Source organism: Falco rusticolus, chromosome 2 (genome assembly GCF_015220075.1).
Source record: "Falco rusticolus isolate bFalRus1 chromosome 2, bFalRus1.pri, whole genome shotgun sequence".
Classification (NCBI taxonomy): Eukaryota; Metazoa; Chordata; class Aves; order Falconiformes; family Falconidae; genus Falco; species Falco rusticolus.
Window position 1 is genome coordinate 36,647,473 of NC_051188.1, and position 27,564 is coordinate 36,675,036.

Below are 27,564 nucleotides of genomic sequence, written 5' to 3' on the forward strand. Positions count from 1 at the left end.
ATGACCAAAGCAATGAGATAGGAAAATTGTATTTGCAGCATAATTTCAAATGGTTATGAGTAGGGCAAACCAACAAGGGCTCCAGTCAGAGAGGTGGAAGGTGCAGCCACTGAGGCAGGAGACAAAGGAAAATGAAAATGCTTTAAACATTTAACTGCGTTCTTTATACTCAGAACAAACTGCAATTGCTGAAATGGCAGACACATGCAGACAGTAAGCAAGATAAGCTTCTTGAAAATTTACATTATCGGTCACATTTAAGCATTATTAATTGAAGACAATATTTATTTAGAAATAATTTTGCTCTAAATGCAGGTTTGTTGCAGAAGTACATGGTGAGACACACAGACTGCGCACGTCCCCAACAGCCTGATGAATATGTCTTGATACTAATTCTTTCATGGGCAGACCAGACGAAAGTGTCATTCTGAATTTCTCAGATTATTTTAGCTGTCCCAGTGTCTTCGGTAATTTATAACATTTTCCATCACTGCCATGCATTATTTAAATCTGTGAAACATTTTGAGATAAGACAGAAACTGAGTAATAGTTTGGACAGAAACTTGGTAAAAAATACCGCTTCATTGTTCTTACCTGACATGTCTACTCTTCCTTGCTACATTTATTTACGATAGAGAACATATGAGAATTGTTTCTGTAGGTCATAGATGCACTTATTCATGGATCTCTTGTTCACATTCAGTTTGCTCCCTGAATACCTGCATCTGCAAAGGACCAAGTTCAGAGTAAGTTTACGATATTTACATGTAGAAATGTTCATTAAATAAAAATTAATGTCTACCCTCACTACATTCCAACTAGCATCTCATAATCCTTGAAAACATTTTTTTTAAATGAAATTTATAAATAATCCTAATTAAAAATGTAGCCAACTGTACCCTAAAGGAATTGGACTGGGGAATATATGTTGTTTTGTATTTATATTGCACAATAAAGTAAGAACTTATACATGTTCAAAAGCAGAAGACACAACATTAGGGTCTTGAAAATATTGAATCCATCTTCAGGACATGGTATTTATGAGTTAAAACACAGAATGGTTGCAGTTAGAAGGGACCTCACCACACCTCCACCATCCCAACAAGAGTGTAGCCCTGCAATGGCACACAAGTCTCTCACTCAGTGTGCTTGTTCCCATTACTGCATACCTGAGTGTACAGGCACTTTGGAGAGGCACCCCAGCACGCTGAGCTCCTGGAGAGGCTTTGCAGGTTTTCCCTGTAATGGTGCCTCATAGGCACTTCTCATTCCCAGTTTAAAGCCCTTCTCATGAGGTCAGCCATCCCACTGGCAGAAATAGCTTTGCCCTGCTTAGTGAGATGGATGGCACCTCTCCCAAGCAGACGCCGATCTGCAGACAGGGTCCCATGGTCATAGAACCCAAGAACCTGTCACCAGCAGTGGTTCTGCAGCCAGTTACTGACTTGTGCTGTTACTGCCCTTCTCCTTACAACCTTTCCCCTCACCAGCAGGATTGAGGAAAACACCACCTGCGCCTGCATGGCCTTGATTACCAGCCCCCCAGCTCTGTAGTCACTTTTGATACCATCCTGATTTCCTCTGGCAGTATCATTTGTGCCCGCATGGAATAAGAACAGACTGTGTGGTAGTCAGAAGGCCAGATGAGCTTTGGCAATCCCTCCACAACATCATGATCCTGATCCTGGCAGGCAGCAAGTCTCTCAAGATGATTGGTTGGGTTGACAGATGGGTGCTTCCATCCCTCTCGGCAGGAGTCACCCATTCTGATGACACACCATTTATTCCCAGTAGTCTTGCATAGTTTGGGTTTAGCTGGACCCACACCATTTATTCCCAGTAGTCTTGCATAGTCTGGGTTTAGCTGGACCAGGTTCTTTGCTTGTAGACACATCTGGGTCCTCTTCAACTTTGAGGACAGTTAATCTGTTCTACAGTTGTGAGAAGTGAGGTGCGGTAGTAGCCTTTCTCTTTGTGTCACCAAATTCCATGCTTCCACTTCTTCAGAGATTTTTCTTGTCTTCACATAGTAGGGGTAGACACTGCCTGATTGTATTCTACAGTATGGAGTATGAGGCTTTTCAAGCTCCTGAGTCTCAGAGAATAACCTATCTATCTTCCTTTCATCTTCTTTGATGCTCATTTCTTCCCTTAGTATCTCCCCTTGGTGGCAGAGCTCCTCCATGATAGCATACCTGCTGCAGGACAGAGGTGCTTTTCCCCTGGCCTCAAAGACAGGCCCCAGACACCCTCCAGCCTGGGAGCTGTAGGGCTGTACCCGCTGCTTGAGGTTCAGTCTGTGTTTAAGCCTCTACACTTACAGGGACAGTTTCTCTAACATCTACTAAGGAAACTACCCTGTGTGTAGTAGACTTACAGAGGAATGAAGGCAGGTTAATTAACATTGATAATATACCGCTGTGGGCTGGCTTCAGGTGCGGTGGGTTGGCTGATGTGGATAATGTGCAGCTGTGGCTGGTTCCTGCTAAGTAGCTAAAGAGCTGTAAGGGGTAGGGAAGAAGAATACTGGGTGAAGGGGGACCCAGAAGAAGCAGAGAGAGAAGAGGAAGCACTCTGAATGTAGGTGAGAGATAAAGGGAGGCTCTGGGAGAAGCAGGGGGCCTGGATGAGGAGAGGCTGGCTGGAAGTCCAGAAGAGAAAGAATCCAGATGCAGCAGAGGCAAGAAGCAGGGTGGACTGGCCTAAAGAGGATGAAGAAACAGCATGGGTAGTAGATGAACTTTAGAAACCTTGTGGGGGATTGGTGGTTGTGCTGGGGCAAGGCGTGGGAACTACTTATTCAAGTTAACCTGGTATGGGATGGTAAAAGCCTTGTGGCAGCCGGCTAGGCTTGAGAGTGCTACAGCACTGTAGCATGTTACCACCATGTATGAGACAATTATAGCAGCACAATTTCACTTGAGTCCCCCTTTGACATCTCTTCTTCCCACTCTTCTGCACATCTGTTGGTTGTGCTCACAGCACATTGAACCTATGTATGCTGAATCTGAGGACATCAAGGTATGGAGTTTCTCCAAGCATAAATAGGAATATACTTTTATATTCTTGGAAACGTTAAAGAAACCCTTGCTGTTTAGCTTCACATAGATCTCTTTCTGTTTCAATTACTAGACTTTGTAAAAAGAGGAGTCCTTTCCTCATGACTGTACATCTGAAAGTCCACTAAGGAGGCGCTCAATTACTTTGTTGCTTAGAACATGGATAAGAGTGAGTTTTTCACACCTACACACCATTGAGTCAGCAGGAAAGGTGAGAATTCCTTCATTCCAGTCTTTTTTAAAGCCTATTTAAAGAAACACACAATGGAAAAACCAAACCAGAAATTTTGTTAAGGTGGAATTAAAGTAGAGCGCATGTGGAAAAAAAAGGCTAATAAAGAAATGCAAATTAAAGCAAAATAAGATGTCTTAAGAAACTGAGTTATAGTAAAACCTACAAGAAAGCTAAACATCTGTAAAGTTAAACAGACTTGTCACTCAATCTAAGTTATCCTTGCTTCTGTAGATTTATGACTGTCTCACCTTCTTTGCTGCCAAATATAATGTAAAGCATGCTTACCAAAAAACACAGATTGTATTAATTGTTAATTTGTTTTTAAATCAAGGGATATTTTCCTCTACATAGCTAATAAAGCTTACAGGTAGGGTTTTTTTCAGTTGAACTGGGGGGACACTTGTGAATTCCTCAGTGCTGCTTCAAGATATAATAAAACAACAACTTTCAGATCTTTTTCTTCCAGTGGAATATTCATCATGCAGATGGTCTCCAGCTTCAGTGCTGAAGGTCTGGCAGTGTGAATTTATAAGACTTTGGCATGGATCATTGGGTTCCCTCTAAGTTCCTTCAGCCCTCTGCTTAGAACAGGGTTCCTCACACCTTTTAAACAGGGGGGCCGGCGCATGGATGAAGTGGCAGGCAGTCATCTGTGGCTGCTTGGTTTCCCCCCCAACCCCCGGCCAGGGAGGGGGTGGGGGTGGGGTGGTTCTGTAAATACCAGGGGCCAGATTGAGGACCGTGGGGGGCCGTAGTTTGAGGACCCCTGGCTTAGAGAATGCTGATGAGGAGGGCTTTCCCTGTGTTACAGACCTGACAGCTGTTATCATCATCATAAATCCCATTGTTACTTCCACTACTGAGAAGACCAGTTCTCTGGATGACTTACACAGCTGTTGCTAAAAAAGGAGATGAAGGAGACAGGTTTTTGAAGACGTGGCTGCGGAGACACAGTCTTCATCCTGTCTGATTCTTCCTCATCTCGCTCCCACCAAGAACCTGCTATTGGCCCCAAAGGCCATAACAGAAAAGATGTTGTGAAACATTGCATCAAATCTGTTAGGCTTTTTTACTTTTAATTTTCCTTCTATTTTTTTAACATTTTTTTTTTCCTAAAATGCCTACTGCTGACATTATCTAGCTCCCTTTGCTGTTTTAATGTGAGTCTGTGCTCCTTTGAGGGGAAAATAGCATGTACAGATCTCCCCAGATGGACAGCTGGGTGGTGTTTTTTATCTTGACACCATGTAGGATCCAGAAGGTCCACATGTGAAAATGGTTATAATATAGGCTCTACAGGATGTTTACATTTTTTCTGGACTGGCAACTGAAGGACAATCAAGTTAATTTGAAATAAGTCACATGGCCCTAGATGCCCATGTTCAGATGACTGAGTTAAGCTGTAAAGAGAAAACAATTCAGCTGTATCTTTAGGTTCTTACCGGTGGGGTTTGCAAATAGGTTTCCTGAACTCCTTCATGATTAATCAAGACAAAGTGATTCACCTTGACCATGAAGTGAGGCCACTATCTGTATCTGTTGTCATCGGACATCATAAGTTGAGCTCCTACTTCTAGTGAGATGAACATGCATTTCAGCTCTCAGTTCCATCCCATTTAAATTTAAGAACCTATTTAACTCACTTATTCACCAGAAGAGTAAAAGATAGGGATGAGGCATACACAACTGGAAGTATGGAAAAGCAGTGACATAGAAAAACTGCGGTTAGGTAGCCTTGTGTATTGCCAAACCGGGGCAGTGTGTTACCCTAAGGTAAGGGCTTATAATTAGGGTGATAAATCTGGGCCATTATTGTGAACTTGGGTAATAACTGGCATATGGATTTGTAAACCTAAATCCTCTAGTAGACTGTGGGTATCTCCACGTCAATTATATTAATTATTTCCTTCATGTCTTCAGCACAGTTACAATTGGTTCAGCTTCCACTTCTGCTTTTACAAAGTAATCTAACAAACCCTAGGATTCACTAGGGTACCAGGTGGGCTACCTTCATGATATGAAATTACATGACATGGAGTCTTATGGTCATTCTCATATGGGATTTACTATAGCAAAGAAACTCATTGCTGTAGGAGATTAACTTAATTGCTGTCATGAAATGCCTTTATCACACCAGGGGAAACAGTATTAATATAATTGATGTCTTCGTGTTGAACATAGAATAATGATTGTTGCAATATATTATTTAACACTTATCAAACCTGAAAAAACTTATCTTGTAATTTTATTTCCTTTTGTTTTATTGGTAAGAATGGCATGAAATCTGAATTTTCCTCAGGTGCAGAAAATGAGAGGACAGTGTGAAGGTAAAAGTTAGAGTCCACATTTGGTGGGAGGGAGAGAGAGAGTGAGTGTGTAAATCTAAAGGAAAAGAGATGAAGAATCATTGGTATCTTGTAGGGAGAAATTATGTGATTAGTGGGACAAACCCCTTAATAATCCATTTTATTTGTTCTTTCCTTCACTAGAGGAACATTTTCTGGCATGTAGATGCATACTAAAAGCACACGTACTTATTTACATAAAAATAATGAAGTACTTCTGTGCATGCTTGTTTATATTTATATATAAACATAGTAATACAACATAGTTACATCTACATGTGTTATTTATGTATTTACAAATGTATGTATTTAAATTTATGTTATAAGCTTATGTGTATTTGTATGTTACATAACAGAAAGATATTTTGATGTCTCTTGGCTATCTATTTATAATATATGAAATTTAGTTTAGTAGCACTGGTGGATCTCATCGTGACCTTACCGGGTTATCAACTGTGTAATACAAAAAAAGTAGAACCACTCTTGAAAGGCTTCTGATCTCAGTAGTCAAGGCAGATAAAGAAAAATGGTAGCAAGCTAATAAGAATTTTTAAAGGAAAAAAACCCAAAGAAATAGTGTACAGTGTGTCCTTATTTACTTTTCACACGGTAACCTCACTGTCCATTCTCCTTTGTCTTGCTGCCTTACCAAGTCTGCTGCTCAGCCTTGATTTATGACAAGTTCTCTCCTGTTTTATTACCAGCCATGAAGAAAGACGGCCTCTCATCTGAACATAGGGCACTCAGAAAAAGTGAAAAATAAGCAACTTCCTATATTTGCCCCACATTAAGTTCCCAACTCTTTCTATCTCCTAACAGTGGGAGAATTTCTCTTGTGCCCATTACAGGACTCTTATGTACAACTGCAGTTTTTTATACCTATATGCATTATCACAAAATATTGTTATTCTGCACAAATGGTAAGTCTACAAACCACATGATCTCAGTATGCTTTGCTATAAAATAGATTTATTAAATACAGACTATCCTCTTCTTTTCATTACCAGACATTTAGCCTGTGAAACAGTCCTTGAAAGGGAATAGAAAACATATGACAACTAGTAATTTGCAAGAACTGGATCTGCTTCAGTGAACAATAGCATTACCTGAAATAGTCTCGAAGTCCAGTAGTGGGCTCATAGGTCACACAATACCAGACCTCTTTCAAATAAAAGAATGGCTTCTTTCAGGCACTTTGTATTTCTGTAAAAGCCTGTGTGTCATCTTGCCCAAATAAGCAGAAAGAAGGCAAGAAATACAGAGAATGAGAAACCTGTGGAAAAATACAATAGAAGGAAAAGAAATAATTTAAATCTCTTTGTGCCTAACTAATTATGAAGTGAAAAAGACTGATGTCTCCAGTTTAAGTAAATCATTAGTAATTTTCTGCACTAAGAGAAATAGCTGAGTTCACAGAGATGTGATAAAAATTTAAGATCATAAGTGCCTAAGTGCAATGTAAGATATAGTGCAAAACACTTTTAAAAGGTAAATGCAGCGACAAAAACTCCCTCTTGCATTTAACAGATAATAAATGGTATTCCTCTGAGTTAGCCTTTCACCTTTAGATTTCAGGGAAATGGCAAGGATTTTTTTTCAGAAGACTCAGGTAGAGAGGGATGATAAGAACTAGAAGAATGATAGTTTAAATTATTCTGCAAGGTGTGACATGGATATAATGGAATAGCTCAGATGGTTCTAACTTCACCATGCATATACTGTGTGTATGTAACACAAGAAGTCAAGGGACCCTCAACATTAAAACTAGGAAAGGATGAAGCAGACGGACTTGATATGTGGCTCTTATAATGAAAACACACCTAACATGCCTTTATTGATGCCAGATACCTTTATTAATACAGTGAGCACACTTAGTAGAAGCATGATGACAAGAAATGCACTGCCATTGTTAATAAATTAATCATAAAGAAAATGTAAACAGCACTAAATGGAATTTGTGTCCTCCTACAAAGACATGTAGGTTGAAATGTACCTAATTTGTATGAAGCATTTCATGCAAACATCTGAAAGCTAACGTGAGTACTCCTCCAAACAGATCCTTCTAAAAATAAAATATTTACTGAAAAGGAATTTCAGATATTAGCTGTCTTTGCATTATTTACAATATTTCTATATGTTGTTTCTTGACATTTTTTTCTATTCAATCAATGCAGTGAAGAATTCTACATGTATTATAGACCTTGTTACCAGAGCACTAACTAGTTGTTTGCATTTCAAAATGTTGTAGCAATTTACAGATCAAATTTAATCACTGAGAAAAAAAAAGAAATTAAATGGATTGTATGTTAATTCCCCAAACTTCTCTGGGACATCTTTGAAGCAAAATTTAAAAAATAAACAAAATTTGGCATATCTATAAGAATTTTTTTGCATAGCTTTGTTTCTTAGCAAGCAGATAAACTTTGCATCTCTCTAGTATGGAACATAAGACAAGTATTTCCATCTCCAGATGGAAAGGACAGGATTTCAACAGCTTATATTTCCAGCCTGTCACCTTATAATTTTGTAGGCCCTTATTCAGGCATGCACGTAAATTTATCTTTAAGCATCTGCCTTCATCTCATTAAGCACATGTTTAAGTCTTTTCTTGAAAAGGGATGTTTCCCGGAAAAGAGATCTTGAGTGATGCTATTCTCTGCTTCTGACACTGAATTTAGTCAGTAAGTCTCGCAAGCTGCAGTTTAGGAAAAAGGTTTCTTACTTTCAAATTAGGTTACTACATCTGGTGAATTTTCTCTCTCTTTTATTTTTTAAAGAGATGAAAGGAATTCATGATACTTTTAATTGTATGTGTCACATGCTTCCTTCTCTATTCTCCCTCTCTTCTATTGTTCTAATGCTTCCTTCACTATTCTCACACAGGGTTTGAATGTTATTGATTCCCTCAGATTTTAAAAATGCAAAGTCAGGTTTAGTGAGAACAGCTAGTTGTCTTCCACATGCTATACGTTCGCAGAACTTCTGTTGCTTTTTTATCGCAATTGCTGGAGTCATAACACCACCTCTTTTGGTACAACTTTCACAATAAAGGGAAAGAGGTAGTGTTACAGTAAACATCAGACCATTTGCAGCTGCTAAAGGATTTAATAAGGTAGAAGCTCACAGGCACACTAAGGACAAAGACCTGTTCCACTCTAAATTTATGGCAGAACTGCAGTTTGTAAGACTTCACTGACTAAATTCATTACTAGAAGACCAACTGCTTGTAATTCCTAAAGGGTTCTGGGTTTTTGGTACTGAAAGTCACCTGAGTCATAAGTGACAAAATTTTGGCAAATACTATATAGTATAAAATTTAAGAAGCATTAAGATGAATGAGAATGACTACAGGTATGATATTTAAGGTAAATTTGACCTAAAAGGCTATTTTTTTTAGAAAAATGTGGTGGTTATTTCCCATTGTAGGAGAAGATCAGATTAGAGACCATCTGAGGGACCTGAATATACATAAGTCCATGGGACCTGATGAGGTGTACCCCAGGGCCCTGAGCCAATTGGCTGATGTATTTGCCAAGGCACTCTCCATCATGTTTGAAAAGTTGTGGCAGTCAGGCAAAGTCCCCAGTGACTGGGTAAAGGGAATTAAAGGGAACATCATACCCAATTTCTAAAGGGGTAAAAAAAAGGACCCCGGAAACTACCAATCAGTCATCCTCACCTCTGTGACCAGTAAGATCATGGAGAAAATCTTCCTTGAAGACATGTCAAAATGTATGGTAGACAGGGAGTTGATTAGAGACAGACAACACACCTTCACCAAGGGTAAATCATGGCTGACTAATCTAGTGGCCTTCTACAACGGAGTGACTGCATCAATGGACAAGGGAACAGCCACAGATTTCATCTACATTTGATATGAACCCCCACAACAATCTTGCTGCTAAATTGGAAAGATAGGCTTTGACCAATGGACTGTTAGATAGGTAAGGAAATGGCTAGATGGCCATGTCCAAAGAGTTATTGCCAATGGCTCAATGTCCAAGCGGAAACCAGCAATGAAAGATGTCCCTCAAGGGTCCATACTGGGACCGATATTGTTTCATATCTTCATGAATGACATGGACAGTGGGATTGAGTGTAGCTTAACCAAGTTGCAGATGACACGAAGTTGAGTGGTGCAGTTGGTTTGCTAGAGGAAAGGGATGCCATCCAGAGGAACCTTGACAAGCTTGAGGAGTGGGCCCATGTGAACCTCATGAAGGTCAACAAGGCCAAGCACAAGGTCCTGCACCTGGGCTGGGACAATGCCCAGTACCAGTATAGATGAAGGAATGAATGGATTAAAAGCAGCCCTGCAAGGAATGAGTGGGGGATAATGTTGGATGAAAAACGGAATGTGACCTTTTAATGTGCCGAGAAAATCAATCATATTTTGGGCTGCGTAAAAGTAAGCATGGCCAGCAGGTTGAGGGAGGTGCTTCTCCCCCTCTGCTCCACCCTCATAAACCCCACCTGGAGCATTGCACTCAGCTCTGGGGCCCCCAGTACAGGAAAGAGATGGACCTGTTGGAGCAGGTCCAGAGGGCCTTGAAAATGGTCTGAAGGCTGGAACAACTCTCCTATGAAGAAAGGCTGAAACATTTGGGGTTGTTCAGCCTGGCAAAAAGGTGGCTCCAAGGAGATTGTATCACAGCCTTTCAATATGTAAATGGGGGCTTATAAGAAAGATGAAGACTTTTTACCATGGGCTGTAGTGACAGGACAATGGGTAGCAGTTTTAAACTGAAAGAGGATAAGCTTTGATAGAACATAAGGAAGATTTTTTTGGTTTTTTTTTTTATTTTTTATTTTTTTTAATGATGGTGGTGAGACATCATCTAGGCAACAGGTTGCCTAGAGAAGCTGTAGATGCCCAACCATTGGATATGTTCAAGGTCAAGCTGGATGGGGCTTTGAGCAATCTGATCCAGTGGAAAATTCCCCTGTCAATGGCAGGGCAGTTGGACTAGGTGATCTTCAAAGGCCACTTTCAACTCAAACCATTTTAAGATTTCATGATTCTATTAAAAGAAAAAAAAAATTTCTAAGGAGCCAACCTCTTACCAGTTCCATACTTATTTCTGATACTGAATGTGACTCTAAAGCATAAGTATGATAACCATTAACAAATCTCTTAATCCTCATTGATACAGAGCAACTTGAATCTTAGCAGCACTAGCAATATCAGAGGTTTTCAGAAGCAATGGATGCATCAGTGCTACCCTTAAAGGTACTAATTCCTCTTCTTCCCTACTCTTGAAGGCATCTTGTGCAGTGAAAATAACATCATCTGCTATAAAGCATCTCACTAATACATTAAAATAAAATTAATCCAAGCCTTGAAACACTGTAATATAGGTAAAACATCTGGATGATTAACTACAATGGTGGAGTAAGTATATGAACCTAGTTTTCAGTCAGACCTAGTCAGGATGAGACTGATTAAATGATAAAGGACACAGACAAATGGAGCTCTAATCCTTATTTCACAAATCACACTTCAACATTCTTAATCATTTATTTACTTGCATTATCAATAATCTGGTTTAGTATTTTATCACTCTACTGCATTCCCTTTCAAGTCGATTACTTTGAATTACAATCTCATCAGGCAATAGGATGCCTGATAGTGCACACATGCTTCATCAGCAGAGTGAAGACAATGTCACTGTAAAGCCAAGCTCTCCTCTATATAATCCCCGCAGCTGGCAGTCTCAGACCAGTCAGGTGAGCTACTGATCTGTGTGGAGCTTTCCCTTGGATTCAAGCATGCCTCATAACATTTGAAGTCCTCTGATTTTCTTGAAAGTTTAGTTTGAGGTTTGGCTATGATCCATATGGCTGCCTAAAATACAATGTGTGAAGATCAAGTGATCACACTAAGATTACACTCGTGAGCTTTTTCAGACAGTGTCGATCCTATGCTAAAGTTGACAAATTTGCTATTTCTGAGGGGGTTTCATCCTGAATGGTTCTGTTCCTTGCACAGGCTGCAGGTGAAAAATATGTATACCAAATTTCAAAGCGTTAATTCCTTCAAAAGGGGGAGTTGCAAGGGTGCATTCTTTTTTTTTTTTATTCTTTCAGTGAATTGGATACACAAGTTTGTTATGGGAGCCATTCAGGAAATGTAAGCTATAGGACCTTCATTCTGCAAAAACAGACCATTATCACCTATCTGGAAGGTGTTAGTTCTTTCTAACCTTTTCTTTATTGCATCTATGAAACACTATTGGAGTTTACACAGTCTGAGAGAAATACTTACATAGATTGATTAAATAATTTGATCATTGATTTTATATTTCCTTTTATATATAATTTATGAATGGTTAATAAACAGTTAACAAAGGTTATGTGTATGCGCACATAATTAAATATATCTTCTGTAATTCATGTATTTTATACATATAAAATCAAGACTTTAATACCCTTTGCTGTTGTATTTGAGCATCTTTGTGTACACTGAATAGAAACAGAAGGCTTCACAAATTTGTGGGTGCACTGATACTTCTGAGGTCAAAATCCTTCTAGGCTATTGTATTTTTAAGTGTCCTTTGGTACTGGCTCAGGAAAAATGTATTTTTGCCGCTTGTGAAATGAATTTTATAATGGAGAGTTATTTACCTTTTGAAAGATGTAGCAAATATTACTCATTGACTAAAACATTCTTAATAATTTCTTACCCAGCTTGACTGCAAAGGAGTAATAAACATACTTGCATGCATCAAATGTTTCTTAAGACAGGTCAAACACTATGACAACATCCTGGCTAATGTCAGCAACTTTGTAAGCAGTAACACCTTAAACTATTCATTTCTACAAAAATTAAGCTTATGTGCATGGTTTGCTTCCTAAAATTGACCTTTAGAAATCCTTACTGATGGACTGTCTAAATCCACAATTAAGGATTTCTACAGATTAGGGTTTAGGAAAGCTTCTATTAAGCAGAGGGTGTAATATCAAGTGTCCATCATCAGCCATTTTTCGATGACCCAGAATTTATTTCATTTCCTAGAGCTTGCTAAATAAAAATCTCAATTTGTCTTGTTTTTTCCTTTTTTTTTTTTTAATCCAAAAGTAATAGAAAACAATTCTGCAGTTAGAAAATTTCACTCCAAATTTCAAATGGACTTAAATCGTAGTTGTAGTAATATTGGACGAGCAAGTTCATCTCTGGCCAGGATATTGTGGAGGACTATTCTTTATTTTAGAACAGCCCACAATGAATTTATTCAAAGCAGTGATTAAATGCCTAGCTAGACCTAATGTACACAAACATCAAACTTAGAATTTATTAAGATGTTGTATCCTTAAAACAATACAGAGTTAGACACAGGACTATGTTCATGTTCACAGAGATAAATACACATGCACTGCAAAACTAAATTTTAAACTGAAGTGTATACATTTATTTCTTGTGTAACTTTGCTGCCTTGTCTGTTCTGCTCCTGATGTCCCATCTAACACATTTTATTTCAATATTCTTAAGCTTTAAATTGCTTCAAACTGGTTCTTTTGTTGTTGTTGTTGTTGTTGAACCAAATTGCCATAAAAATGCTTCCTCCTTTTTACAGATTTGGCATTTCTTCTCTAAAGCAATTGGGCTAGAGGCCAAAGCTGTAGAAGAATCAGTCCTGGATCAGTAACAAGATTTTATACACAACCACACTGTGATTTTAGTCTATTATCACATTTCTCTACAGAGCTAGAAATGGAAACTTTCTTTTTGGAAATGAGAATTTCCCATTTTCCCACTGGGGTGCCCAGCCCCTCTTTCAAATTCCAAAACCACACAGGAAAACAAATGTTTAAAGCCATCATGACTTTTTTATGAACAAAATTTGGTTTCATAACATGAAAATTTTTAAAACAACATTTATCATAGTTTACCCCCTAAAATGTGGACATTTATCTTCAACACATAAATACTTTATTTAAAATCCCATCATGAAACCCCATAATATTCATGTTTTATAGCATCTGTATCTTTATTGACTAAAACGTCTGTTTATATTCCTTTATATAGTTTTCCCTTTTCATGGGAGAAGTGCAGATTTCAAGACAGTTCCTACTGCAACATAATCTGAGTAGATATTTTTGCCCACAGACTAGAAAACCATAATGATGCTTCTGAAGTACAGGTTCCATGAGGCATCAATCGCTTATTTAATTGAAAAAAACATTTAGCTTTTTCATCATAATATTTTGACTCTAGATGTGACAGTTGGGATAGAAAACTTCATCTTTTGCAGAAAATTGAAGTTTTTTTAAAAAATAACTTTCAGTTAGCAGATAATTCAGTTTTCCAGTAGGGATGTCAGTGGTAATCCAGAAAACTTTCTAGCCAGCCTTCATCATTATTCAGTTCTTTTTATTATTACTGGAGATTTCAGTAGCAACCATGGGAAATGGGAGAGAACGTCAGTCTCTTGAAGCCTGACAAACAAGAGCTACAGTTTTCCAGAACTCATTATGGTGTACTATGGGTTTATGCCATTTATATTTTCATTTTGTTTTGCTATGAAAAAATTATTTTATATGAAAACGTATGTATGTTTATGTTGCTATAAAACAGACAGGATTTGCAGTATAGTTGACTTAATGTTGGTACAGAAATAGACACTTTGCTTTTCCTAACTTTCTCAGCCAAGCTATACTACTTTACATTACATTAACATAGCTTTTCATGTTTAATATCCTTGCGGGGGAGGCTGAATGAAAAGAAAGAAAAATTGCCCATGCTTAATAATATTAGCATTTAAGTTATCCCACTAGACTTTAAAATTTGCACCTCATTAAAGCAAAGATTGTGCTTGAAGGACAGATTGCAAGGAGGTAGGAATAGGAGAAGCAACGAACACACCTTACTGAGGCAAATGGGGTAAGACAGCTGAATTTTGCTCTTTAGAGTTTGATTTTTGAAAAATATTTGTTTAGTTTGTTTGCATCCCACAAGCAAGAATGAGCTTTGAAATGGAACCTAAAACCTAATTAAAAGACAACAGTATTTAAGAGCCTTGTGTAAGCGTTAGTGGTTTTGAGTGATGGTTTCCACCACGGTTGAATAATAGGACATCAGTATATTTATTAATAGCTTGAAGGTTCTGTCTTAGTTCAGAGATTAATAAAATAACGAAGGTATAGTAGATATTTAACTGAAGCAATTTAAATTCCCTTTGCTAATTATTCTAAATGTTTTTATGGCGACTGTCTAAAAAATCCTCACAGTGGTACTTAATATTTCCACATCATCTTCACAGACAACTGCAGGTATCAGACCTGAAAGCCCCATCATTTCTAGTGAGTGATCTAAATACAGAGCTTTAAACATAAAGCAAGCATAGAGAAATGCTGGGTGCTGGTTTGTTTTGTTTTGTTTTTAAAATGTTTACTTGATTTACTTGCCTAGGCATAGACATCTGAGGTGCCCTACAGTATCTGAGACAACTGTTTAAGGCTATCAGCCAGAATCAAGCTTTTCCTCATGAAGTGGACAAAAATATCAACTGACACTAGATTCCTGTGTGTAAGTAACTGAATCAAATCCTTAGTGCTTTGCAGTAAAGACAGTTAAGTTTTTTACAGTGTTTATTATTAACTTGCAACACTAATAAGGATACGTGTTCATGCCTGAGGTAGGTGTGGACTGATTGTCAGATGAGCAGTGCTCATTTAAGACAATGTCTCAATAATGTATAGGCTGGACATACATCACTGTGCCTATATAGGATTGTCTTACCCTTTCCCCATTCTTTTAGTAAATACAGACATCACTCAAGTGATTTAGCTGGCTAATATCTCGTCCCTTTTATAACTTATGCATCAGTTAATTCTCTAAAATGGTCTGAGCTTTGGACTCTTTGCTAACTATACTATTTATTTATCTGCTACACCCTTGTTACAGAAAGGGAATAGGTAAATGGAGAACCAGCTGACGTATTGTCTTCCTATACCAGAGCGCAGATAAATACTTAGCAGTTAATACTATTTCTAACCCTGAGACATGGTTCAAGGCCAAGTTTTCATGCACTAATTTTGCTGTTTCAGAAAAGCTTACCCCCTGGAAGCCACTTTTTGTTTGCTGGAGTGGCAAAATAAACAGAGTCTGTATGACTTGGTTCCCCAGACCAAATTATCTCTTTTGGATGCTTTGAATACTTGACCAATCCAGCTTTTTTAAAAGGAAATAAACATGACAGTGTGAACTGTGTTTGGGCAGAGAAAAAGGTCCACTTAAGAATGAAATTCATGGAAAATTAAAGTTGAAAGAAGGCTTTGTCCTGTGTAATTTTTCTATCTTGTGGTGGTTAATTGAGAAAAAAAGCTGCTTGCAGACTCTCCTTTCAACAACACCACTGGAAGGGGGTGAATGGAGGTGAAAAATGGTAAAGAAACTCTGGGTTTTGCTATTGGGAAAAAAGGTACCAGGAAAAGCAATAGATTTAATTTCTTTTCACTGGTGGATTGGGTATTTTTCAGTTTTTTTCTGACTTCAGTCAGTACATAAGGAGGATCTTTACAAATCCTCTAAACTGGAGAGTTGGGGACAAAGAGGTTTTCTTCAAGTCATTATTTTTGAGTAATCGCTTTTGATTCATGTGCTTTATCAGGTTCTTTTATTCTTATCATGATTGTACAGTAATGCTGGATCTGTGTTGTACCTAGCAGAGTGTTCCTAGGAGAGTTTCCCTAGGAGTACTTGCTAATTCCCAGGATGGGCTGAGAAGTTCATTCTGCCTTACCGATGACCATTACTTAAGTCATCTAGCTATGCTTCTGCCCGGTAATAGTGGGAGGCTGGTAATGGGCCAGGGGTTTAGCCATACTGCAGGTAAGTAGACCTTGACAGAAATTCTACTTGCTGGTCTACATTGGCTATTTTTTGTTGGGCATATTCCCAGCCAGTTCAGAGCCAACCCCAGAAATATTTTTAGAGATAAAGAGTATGTATAATAGCTCTTATAGCCTTTGAATTGTTGCTGCAGTTCAGTTTACACAGAAGCATAGGAGCAGCCAACATGCTGATTTAAAATAAGATATATACAACCGTTTTGAAAACACCCATACTATATTATAGGTTTTTGAAAATCACAAGGGATAAAATCATCTTTCATTAAAGTGAAAGGACTCAATGAATTGATGTTACTCTAATTATATAGCACATATTTCACATGACCAGCATAATGCATGGATCTCTCATGTTTTCTTTCATAACATTTTTGTTAAACCAGACACTCACTAAGAAGATGTCAAATAAGAATGCATAAATTCTGGATTCAGATGCTTTTATTCTGTTAAAAATATGTCAGTACTTCATTTGAACTTTCTACTATGTGACCCTTGAATAACTGTATAATCCATTCCCTCTGGGTTGGAATTAATACTGGAAGAAATGTGAAAATAAGCATTTTCTTTGAAGACATTCAGTATGATTAGAGAAAAGAAGTTATCTTAGTTTTTAGGACAAGACACATATTCATATTCGGTCATTTCCAGAAATAAACATCCTGGAGAAGAAGTAAGGCACCAAAGTCACCTGGATGGTTAAACTTAAGTGGTTCCCCTTCTTTTGCCTGAAATGATGGCCACATTTAAATTTTGGGACAGCAGTGATCTCCCTTCTCAAGGACTGATATGAAACAACTGAGTTCCCTGTAGTCATATAAAAACTATCCGGCACTAACACAGATCAGAGAACAGAAGAAAATGTACTATGAAAGGCATTCTTAGTATACTTTCCTTATTGGCTTTCTAGTGACTGATCTTGCTAAATCAATATTCACTTCTGCAGCCATTTCTTACTGTCTTTGGACCAAATCCTACCTTCATTTTTATCAGTGTGGCAATGCAAGGACAATAGTTCTACACAAGTACAGACAAAAGAGGAATTTTATCCAGTAGGGCCTAGCGAATATTTATAGTTTAACAACTTTTTAGCCATATTCTATCTTTAGGGAGGAGAAAAAATGAAGAAAACCCGATGTCTGGGCAATGACAAGTGCTGGGTTTTATTTCCTGTAGTAAATCAGGATAAGGCTAGAGGCAAACAACAGCTATTACTTCTATCAGGCAGGAAATGGGGCAAAAGAAGCAGCATTAAGGGGAATTGCTTTACAGAAATTGCACAGAGAAAAAAACCCCACGTTTGAATAGCAAATGTAAAGAAACTAGCAAGAGCAAAAATCCAATCTTAACTTGTCAAAAAAACCATAGCTATAATATCCACAGTGAACTCAGCTTGCAAAGAGTCCCTGGAGGAAGAATTAGATCTCCCAATGACTGTCTTTCAAAGGGAGTGCACAAGGAGGCAGGATTCCCTTCCCAGTGTATCCAAAACATGCTCTTTGCTCCTCAGACACAAAAAGAAAAGCAGCTGTATGTCCCCTAATGATTTGCACATTATTAAGTAAGCTTCCTTGAATAAATACACCACCTACCTTAAAATTTCTATGCAGGGTTACTATAGTATCTTTGGGTTTTGCATTTGGGAAAAGTTAATGTTATCTTTGGTTTTCTGATCTATGTATATTCAAGCATACTCCTCTTCAAGTCAATGGAAATCTTCAGCACACATGGAATATGAGATTAGACTTACTGGTTGGTTAGTTTTCTAATTATTCAAAAACTCTTCAACTCAGACTATATCACTATTGTAATCTCAGATATGCCAAAAGTTAATTTCTGAAAACAAATTGCCATTAGAAAAAAAATGCATTCAGAAGAGATTATTGAGCGCTTTGTTCTTTTAGCACATTTTGTCATGGTTGATGTTTCTTTTTAGAATGATCTGCCTTACAATTATCTGGGGAAGCAATCCTCCCCCCAGCTGGTTGCCATATAGGTGGTCCTTTCATGAATTTTTATTTGACACAATTTCCATTTTTCCATCATGTTCTTACTGTGGAAAGAGAAAGGTTTTTACAGCTCAGAGAAAAGTTTCAGTGACAAGTACAAAAGACTAACAAGAGGAAAAAACCCTGCATATAACAATCTAAAGAACCCCCCCTCGTAGCATAATGTCCACAGTGATGTCAGCTTCAAAACATCCTCCGTTCTGATGAGAGGCAAAAGCCAATTAGACAAGTTATCCCAAAGCAATGTCAAAAGCCTACAAATTACAGTAGCTATGAAACCCAATCCCAACAGACTTCTACAAACATGTAAATTAATGCCATTGAAAAGCAATGTAATCAGGTCTCATTTATCATTATAATATCTTCTGATATTATAATATCTGCTGAGACCCGATAGCAATCTATGTATGTCTTAGGCAGTTTATTTAAAGAGGTAACAACTGCTGCTGGAGCAGCTCCAAAACCAGCTGTTTTAATTGCCCCAAAAGTAAGCAGAGAAACTGAAATTCAAAAAGTGACCTATCGCACTATTTGCTCAGGCTAAACTAGAATCAACTGCATTCATTTCCAAAGTGTGTGGAATAGACTAAAGAGCAAGAAGCTTTGCTTTTCCAAAATTACAACAGGTTTTAAATCTCTTCTGAATCTAACTTAATACAGGAAACACCTGAAAACTCACAGATACTGTGCTTCAAATATTTTTGTGGCCAGAGATTAAAGATTGCACTTCAGTGTGGGAACACTCTTGCCCTATGCTAAACCCATTACTTCCAGTTGCAGTAAATGAGAATGCTTTTTCTGGACCATTCACAATAGATAAAGATGTAATGGTTGAGATTTTTGGCTCTAACAATCTCTAAGTCCTAGTGCTCTCTAAGGGTGAAACAATATTACGTTGTTTCAACACTATTACAAAATAACTGTTGAAAGAAAAGCATGAACTATCTGAATGAATTCAAAAAGACTGAGCTGTCAGAATCTTTACCGTGTTTTTCTGCTAATTCCGTACTTCCCTGTGTACAAATTTCAAAAACAGACAACACTGTCTTACTGCAAGTTTGTCAGTGAAGAGCACAGAGTAAAGCAGAGGAGAAATAAGAACAACTCATTTTAGCTCTCTCTGCAGTACAGTTTGCTTCCTTGCTGGTAAACAAAGCAAAGTCAATCTCATTTTTGCCTTTAAAGCATCCAGAAACTATTTTTCCTTACCAAGCATTGGGATCTGCATGTTTTTCTTCTGTGGAAATCATTGGTAACAAAGATATATGACTTAACTTTCAGGGGTCTCTCACATAAGCACACAACGTAGCATGTTTCTTATAGATTTCCACTCTGCATGCATAGATATCGGTGCCTAGGCCTCTGTTTCTGCAGTTTGCTGAGTGCTTGTTAAAGCAAACCCATTTTCACTAATAAATCAAGCTTGAATACTGAATCAGACACTGAAATAGTTGCTGTGCCAAGGCAGAAAGCAATAAGGACAGTAGCTGTGGACAACTCCAGTGTTGGCAAACCTGGATTTGCCAAAGTAATGTCTGAGAATATTGATCAAAATTATGATTGTTATATTATTCCAGACTAAATATATATGTGCATCTCAAGATAAGAGTGCATAAGAGGTATGAGAGAGAGTTTAACAATGTTTTATATAAACATAAAAAAATGACAATTTGATTTCTAAAAGCTGGATACTGCAAATACAGGAGATTCAAAAATCTACAGAGATTTCTTTTAAAGGCATCTTAGACATTTGGGATTAATTTTATACTGCTGTTTTAGAACAAATGTGTTCGAAACTTGCTTTCCAGAACATTATTAGATCTGTTTTAATTCAGTGCCAGTTGGTGCAAGGTAAACTGGGGTTAAACTGGTGATTTCAGCTTTTCCTGTTCCAAAACCAAACTTGCCTTGCAGATTTGGTATTAAAAATTCTATTTTACAGTAGGTTTCCCAGGATAATCTGATTGGAGTTTTAAACCTTGGTGTAAATATTCTCTGAGAACAGTGAAGAGCTGGAACATATGCTTCCAAAAATACCTTAGGAATAGACAGGACATGTTAAGAGGCCATAATTACAGCCAGAAATCTTTTGACTGTGGGGAAAATAGTCTTCCTGAATCTGATTCAGTGACAAATATTGACAAGGCCTATGCCACACTGTGTTTTTCTGACAGTTTTGTCTAGAAGGTAGAACAGAGTAACTTCAAGTCAAGGGCAGCTTGGATAGGATAATGTTGTGGTTCAGGAAGGAAAATTCTACATTCAGTAGCTTAGTCAACCCCTGTCAGTGCACCTGGTGCTCTCTTCCATCCCTCTAAAACATAGTTCATAAAAAAAGCAGGACCACACACCATGGAAGGAATTTGTATGGCTTCTTGTGTGAGATGAACAGCAGGGCAAGGCTTCCTGCACCTCCTCGTGGCCTGTCACTCAGCATCCTTGCACAGTCTCTCCTGCCTTGCATGCTTGGTTTTTGAAAGGCATTCTGCTGGTCATGGCTCACATCTGACTCAGAGGGGAAGGGAGAGAGAGCACAGGGGGTGAGGAGGAGGGGACAGAGGGCCACCAGCTGTGGGAATGGAAATGATCTTGGTTCTTGGTATACAAAGTGGGAAAACACACTGGGATCCGAAACTTTCTGAAAGACAGATTCCCACCCCCCCACCCCCTGCGATTTTTTCAGTTTCCTCCATTGGAAGTGATGAATATACTCTCCTTTTGGAATTAAAACATTTTAGCAGTGCTGGACTAAGACTTGACTTCTCTGACAATTCACAGGAATTTTTAGGATGGATAAATTGGATATCACTGTTTTGTTACCTGAACTAGGCATTCCAAGACATACAGGGTAATTTTGGACAAGTCACCTCTTCTTTTGGCATCTGCATTTCCTTGTTTGCCTTGGCTAGTCAGATTGCAGGTTCTAGATATACTCATAGATATATACTGGATTATCATAGATATATATCTGGATTCCTCACATTATCAGAATGCATTCCTCACTGGCATTTCTATAAACTAGCCAAATACAAATAATTCCTGACAGTTTATTTCCTATATCTGTTCCCCAACCCAGGGTCTTAGGGTCTTTTCCCACTTCATTCTTAATCATGGAACCATAGAATAGTTTTGGTTGGAAGGGACCTTTAAAAGTCTTCTAGTGTACCCCCCTTGCAGTGAGCAGGGACAAATTCATTTTAGTTGTATTAAGCTGCCAAGTGGTCCAAGAATTAGAGGTTTCTGATTCTGTTTTACTTTATTCAGCAGAAACGGCCTTGGGTTTAGCTTTCCTGTTCCCAGGTGCCAACATAATCTTACTTCACGTAGGTGAGGATCTCTAAGTCAAAAAGAACTATGTATTTCCACCTACCTATATATCTGGCTATATAAAACCTTGCTAAAATTTACTGCCTCTATCAGCCTGCGAATATTCCTGGCAGTGTGTCAGCTGTGAGTAAAGCCACCTTGATGTGGATGAATTAAACCACTTTCTCTAATCTGGTATTTTGCATTTTGCTTGTTGGGGCAACCTCCTGAGATACAATACGTGGTTTTCATTAAGGGCCAAAGCTTTTGATATACTTTTTTTCCTCAAAGCATATTAAAGTCTTATTCAGTAACAGGATATTTATGAACCACATATCAGAAATGGCTATTTTTTATTAATAAAGAAATAACAGCAAATCCTATGCAATTTGGAAGAGCTTCATTCTTGAAACATGGTTATAAGTACTCAGTAGGATGAGATATAAATGTCTTTAAATATTTTATAATATTTGGCTGAAAATCTATCTGATCATGGTGCTTGCCTTAAGCTCAAAGATAGAATTTCTTTTATTTCTGATATGAAAATAACTGCATGTAGAATCTGTATTTTGAGCTAAGTTTGTGTGTGTATATGCATTTGTGAGTGAGACAGGGACTGACAGAGGAATTTTAAAGGCACAGTATATATATTTTATATGTACTTTAAGATGTACAGTACTACCACAATTCTGATTCAAAATACGAGGATCGGAACTATTGGCTCAAATTGATAACCATCCATTCTTCTCAGTCTGTGCCTCTCTATATGAAACAGATGGTTTGATATTTTGTAGTGTTACAGTAAGCATTCCCTCATCCCAAGCCAAATCTGCTATCAGCAAAATCATTCCTGCTGTAAATTATAACTTAGTTGTCAAATTAAGAACGTGACGTTACAAAAGACCTTGTAGCACTAAGCAATAATTTACTCGTTTCTATGATTGTATCCTACTAATTTTTATTGTGTCCTTCAGATAGATGCTTTTCCCATGGTGTGAGGTTGAGACATACTTCTCTCTGCTCCCGTTTCTTCCTTGTCACTAGAGTTGATTTACTTCTCCCTGGATTTATCTGTTCTCTAGGCATGTTTGCTCAACCCCACTGAGAGTAACATCCTTCTGCCCTTGGAGTTAAGAAAAGCCACTGAACTTGTACTTCACAAGAAAAAGAAAAGAAATTCATGATCCTGCTAAGATATCTAAATGGTTATAATGTACTATTCTTTACCTTTCAAAGAATATTGTTTACTGTTATGCATACAAATGAAGCCTGTCTCTTTTTCTAACAGCTATTAAACTAAAATAATATCATAGATACAACATAGGTACAACATGTACATGTCTTTCTACAGCCACAGATGGGAGAACACAGATACATGTTTATATCTTGGGAGAAAGAAAGGGTTGTGGCATTCTTTCACTTTTGCCTCATTCACATTCTCAAAAAGAAATAAATATGGGATTTACAAATGGTCAGTCTGTTCAGGATGGAAAATTTCTTACTAAATCCCTGATTTCCCTATAATCAATAAAAAAATCAAACTGCTATTGTCAGAATCAGGGAGTCAGAGAAAAAAACAAGGTTTCAAAATCTGCAAAGTAAAATGAGAAGACAACATGTAAAATAAAAAAAATAAATTCCTACCAATAAACTGTTCAAACAGTCAGAAACCATTTTGAAGTTTTAATGCTTGAATCTTCTCTGCCTTTATTAGTAATAGTATATAGACATAAATTATGCTTTACACAAATAGTAAAAACCTCTGATGAAATACTATTTTCAAAGAAGACAATGAGTATTTGGTTTTAAGGAGTTATTATTTGTTGTTCCTGATCAAAAGATATTAAGAGGTGATTTATTGGATGGAAAATATACAAATAACAATAGCATTTCTATTATGTACTCTCCAGAAATTCAAATAATTCCCAAGGGTATCCATGTTTATGTATTGTGGGAAGGGTCTAGCCTGGACTTAGCTTATACTAGGCAAGAGTTTAGGAATAAAGGGGGTGGTTTTCAAACTCAAACTCAAACCCAAACCTAGCAGCAAATATTACCTCACAACCACATTAGCATGATTTTATCACAGTACCATATTAGAAGCTCACATTGAATTTTTATTTCTGTTATGACCTTTCATACTCCACCTGCTTTTCACTGTGACTAGTTGTTATTCCCCTGCCAAACAGGAGCAGCCTTCTCCTCACTGTCTTGGGAGGCTCTTCATATCAGATCCCACTCCCCAAAAGCCGTGTTGATAAGGTACACTGATAATTGTTTCTCTACCCTGCTTTGTTAAACACCTACTCAAAAGACTGCATTCTGAAGCACCCATATGCTATTTTACATGAAGTACTAATCCTCAGTTACATACTCTAAGATCTCCCTGCTTGTAAGCTGCAATAGCCCCACCTATTACTTAAAATAATGGGGAAAATTATGTTTCTTATGATTCGCAAGAGTCTCAGGGAACTCCGGTATTAAGTGTGATGTAGCCTGCACAATTTGCACATGGACAGTTTGCTCCAGAGGGGGCTAGTGTTGGACAGTGTGAATAGGTTGTTACTCTACAACACCTGTCTTAAAAGTCATAGGTCAATGCCTGGCTTTCTTTTATGGGTAACACAGATGTAGCTTGCCTAGTTGTGTGGTAGAATTGCTTCCTGCCCCACAACAAAGTCACCAAATGACGGGGAGGTCCCCCTCAGTGCCAACGATCTCTCCCACAGCTTTCACTCTCAAACACCTCCTTCTCTGCACATATTCTCATCTCTTCCTCTTCCAAAACTCCTGTTTTGCAAATCTCTCTTTCTCAGTCCTGTAGGTTTCCCTCATTTTTTCCCCAGCACTGAGTTTTGGGGCAGGGATGATGCTCCTTTATTGCAGTGCCAGCTGAATCACTGTAGACACATGAAATCAGGAGAAAGACCCAAACCCAAACCATATGGCCTTACATTTTAGCACTTAGGAAACTGTGCAAGAAGATGTCTGCTTAGTGACCAGTAGGAAGATGTCTTTTTGCTTACAGACTTTACTTTTCTTTTTGGAAATATGTCTTTCACAGGCTTCATTTTTGTGTGGAGCACAGTACGCTTCAGCAGGTGAGTGCGTATGATAGAGACAGGTTTAGGAGCACACTTGGTTTGGAGACCAAGGAATGAAAGGCTTGTCTGGTGGTATCTGAACCCTGAGGCATCCATTTCCCTGACAGCTTTTTAGCCTTAAATACTTAAATGAAACAGGAGGGAAAACATGATCAGAAGCCCAGGCGCAGCACAGGGTGCAGTTCTGCAATATTCTCCTCATAGGTCAAGCAACAGGATGGCAATATCATGGTGATGGGTTTGAGTTTTATGAAACCTTTACATTCTTTACCTTCTTTAGTTTTATTTTTGTTTTGGACTTAACAAAACTACTGGGAATTTCATGAGACTTTCTGTTTCTCCTCAATTTAAGCCATTGATTTTTCAAGGGAATTTTAATAAAAAATGTGCATTTCTAACTAAATGAAAGCCCACGCTATGCAAATAGTAATGATTCTACCTTGAAAGTAAATCTTGCTCTGCTTTTATGATTACCAGAGGAATAAAATTTTAAAAGAAACAAAGAAAAAAAGAAAAAAGGAAAAGATCCATGAGTACCAGCCAGCTGAGAACTCTAATTTCATTAAGACTCAAATAGAACTGGTATGTTACAAGTTTTGGATTCTGAGACTAGGAATACTTAAGGTTAAATAATAAAATACTGTATTTTGCTATTCATCTAGCAATAGTCCTGGCCTACTGAACTCAAAGCAACATTTATTAATTGTCTTTTATATAGAAGTGCTGCATTTAACTTGTTATGATTAAAATGAAGCTATTTCTTTATTTGTAGTCTTAGACTAACTCTTGTTTTTTATTAACAGGAAGATATTAGTTTGGTTTTTTGTTTCTTTTTATTAAAACTAAATTTGAACATTTGAAATAGAAGCTGAAAAACTCCACATGTTTGAAGTGTGTTTTTAACAGTGTGCAGGGCAGACAGAGAAGTCTGAATAGCACCTTGAAACCATGGGCACGGAAAGCAAACCACAGCACCAGAGACATAAAGCAGACTAGCAGCTGCAGCTTGTAGTTTGACTTAGACATGGATAATGCATGGAATTTGTTAAACAGAATAGGCAAAACCAGCCAAGGTGACGAACAGACAAAACCAGCTCCTCACTTACCTTAAGCACTCTCACAGGAGAGAGTGGAAAACGATATAAAAGATTTCTGTCTTCCCATTGACCACTGAGGAAACCTAGATGACCTTCTCAAGTTCAATTTTACTTTTGAATAGCTAGGTAAATGACATAAATCCCATTTTATTGTAAATGAATTGTCTGGATCCCCTCTGTTATCCAGAATGTAAAGATTTTGTCATGTTTGGAACAGGAACTGGTGACAGTGAGTTCAACAGAACATTTTAGAAGTTCAAATTTTATTTCCATTCCAGTTTCAAGCATAGAAAGAGCCACCACTATAGTAAAACACATCATGGAAAGCATGATTTTGCTTTCCAACCTTCTTTTCATGTTGACAATAAGTAGCAGATGTAATGTGCTGATTATGATCTTATGAAGATTGGCAGAGAGAATATAGATTGAAGCTGTACAAAATGGCCTCCACCTTGCCTCATTTTAGTGTATTATCTTCCATTACATGAAGCCATCCTTCTAAAGTAATTGCTGACATTGTCCATATGTGAAAAAGGATGCATTTGAAGGCACCTCCCCAGAGGGTGAGTCTGCCTTTTTTTAGGTGTTTCTAACTTCAGGGAAGCCACTAGCGTCATCCACAATTGTTAGAAGAGCATCAAACTGAATAGCCCTTGGCTTCTGAAGAAGAAACTGTTTAGCCCTGGCTTTAGCAAAGAATATAAAATTGAATGTTGATTCCTAAATAGCTCATTTCAGTTCAAATGTACTTATCACTGTGACAAGCTCTGCCACTTGTGCTGAAGTGTAATAATAAAGAACAAACAAACCTAAAGGCCTTGGCGTCTGCTAGAGGTAGATGCAATATGTCAATCGACTCATGATAAGACTTTTCTGAAATACTGCTGCATCTGTGATAATAATTGGAGGCAAAATCTTCCCATTTTCCTACAAGACAGAAAAGGCTGCACTTTCCCCTCCTCTTAAACTTCACAGCCTTGTGGCACAGCATTTTCACAGTGCATAGACCATGTCCTGTCTCATTTGCTGCATCTAATCTTCTGAAAAGCTCATGTGATTTTCAGCTTTGTCCAAGCATTTTCTAAGAGTGTCTAATTGTGTCTTGATTAAAATGTAATTTATTAGTTCTTTAATGCAACCATTCACTTTAGCCATTCCTTCTCTAATTTTAAAGATTATGTCTTCTGATCTCATTATTATTACATTTGTCATTCAAAATGAGAGGAGGAGGGAAAGAATTGGATTTATGACTCCCTGACAAATTCCATCTGTGCTTATGGAAATCAGGTATGTGATGTTCATTTTGAAGTGTCACCACAGCAAAAACAGAAGTCAAGTCAAGAGCAATAAAATACCCAAGTATGGAAGACCAACACCATGACAATGAGAGGTATATGTTTCCCTTATTATCTACAGGTACTACTATAACACTTAAGAACCACGGTTACACCAAAAACCACAGGGGAAGAAAAAACAAGAATCCACAAATAAAAAGCAAAACAACTTCAGCAGACACTTATTCCTACTTCTTTCACACAACTGCATATAATTTTCACTATCAGTT